Raw genomic sequence first — 2,114 nt, 5'->3', positions numbered from 1 at the left:
GGGGGGGGGGGGTAAATGTCCTAGACTCTTGTGAAATAAAATGTTTTGCTCAAGGACACACCGTATCGTTGGGAATTGAACTCATGACCTTGCGATTGTGAACCGAATGCCCAAACCACTAAGCCACGTGCCTTTACTAATCTGGGAACAGAAGGCACGGAAAGGGAGGTGATAAGTGGAGACAGTGGGTGGGGGAGGGTAATGGGAAATGGAAGTGGTGTGCATTCATTTTGCTCTTGGGTGACAGACGTGATAAGTTTTAGCAGATGAAAGATGGGGGTGGGATAGTTGACAGGGCAGAGAGGACGGAGGTGGGTATGGGGTAGAGCTACTCACAGACAAGCATTAACCAAGGTGGTTTAAGGCATCAATTCTTCTTTGATGGACAGATTTTCTTGGGTCCAGTAAGGTGCCAGATGTCTTGGTCCTTTCTTATCTCCTTCATAAGGCTCAGTGTCTTGAAACTGGCCTTCCGTACTTTGTCTCATGTCCTCCTGGGTTCCATCCACTTTAGATCATTGGCACTTCTGTATGCAACTGTCTGCATCCATGTGCATCACATGACCAAACCAGCACGGTCTTCTCTCTTGAACACTGCACCTAATTCCTCTAATGGCTAACTTTTCTCTCAATACACTAACGCTCAAAGGAAGCGAACTGGCAGAAACGTCAGCACGCCGGGCGAAATGCTTAGCGGTATTTCGCCTGTCTTTACGGTCTGAGTTCAAATTCCGCCGATGTCGACTTTGCCTTTCATACTCTCGGGGTTGATAAATTAAGTACCAGTTTCGTACAGGGGTCGATCTAACCGATTGGCCTCCAGCCCCAAAATTTCGGGGCTTGTGCCAAGATTAGAAAAGGATACGTTAGCGCTCAGTCGCACATGTACACTGACATTGCACATCCAGCAGAGCACACCAGCTTCATTCCCCTCTAACTTTTGCATGTCCTCTGCAATCAGAGCCCACGTCTCACTACCACGAAGCAATGTTGTTCATACATATGTATCATACATTCTTCCTTTCACTCGGAGACCTTTGGTTTTCAACAGAACCTAACAGGTAAAAAAAAGCTCTAAAACAAAAACAAACAAACAAACGAACGAGAAAAAAAAAAAACAGGCACAAACACAAACCAGTCAGTTTAAACAAGATCTCAGACACGGAATTGTTAACTCTAAACTCATGACTGACAAAAAACAAACATCCCAGTCTTACGTCTGAATTAATTAAACAGCCCTAGTCAGGACTAGACTGTCATAACCAGTGATATGTATCTTAATGAATATTAATTAACAAACATTGATATTTGTATCAAAGGAATACGAAATCTGATTACGTCGATGTGATTTTATTCTTTTTGTTATCCTTTTGTTTGTTGGCTTTTTTTTTTCATTAATCCCCCAGATGACAAGACGGTTTAGATGTCGTTATTAAATATTAATGGCAGCCGAGACACTGCAGGAGATCCATACACAGCCTTCAACTGCAGTGAATATGTATGTATCTAGAGAAATGTTTTAACATACAAAAGTACACACACACGCACACGCACGCACGCACGCACACGCACACACATACAATCATACAGATATATTCTTCTAAACACATACCCCTTAATACACAAGCATTCACACACATATAGATTTCCGTATGACTAACTTACATGTATATTTTAGTGTACATACATACGCACGGACGCATGTACACATGCACATACACATACACACACACACATGTATCAGAAATTAAAATGACAAGGGAATAGGTTAATTAAAATAGTTTTTTATTACTTCTCTCTACTTGGTCGACACTTTGTTCTGCAACATATGTATATCGAGTTCCAGGTTCAGTCCCACTGCGTGGCACCTTGGGCAAGTGCCTTCTACTATAGCCTTGAGCTGACCAAAGCCTTGTGAGTGGTTTTGATAGATGGAAACTGAAAGAAGCTGTCGTGTATATATGTATTTTGTATTTATATTTTTATATACTCATACACACTTATGTGTGTTTGTGTAAGTCTATAATTAAGTATATATATATACATACACACAATAGTAACTATATGTATGTGTGTGTGTGTATATATATATATATATATATATATATATATAT

This window comes from Octopus bimaculoides, chromosome 1, assembly GCF_001194135.2.
Source record: "Octopus bimaculoides isolate UCB-OBI-ISO-001 chromosome 1, ASM119413v2, whole genome shotgun sequence".
Taxonomy (NCBI): Eukaryota; Metazoa; Mollusca; class Cephalopoda; order Octopoda; family Octopodidae; genus Octopus; species Octopus bimaculoides.
Note: the sequence above shows the minus strand (reverse complement) of the source record.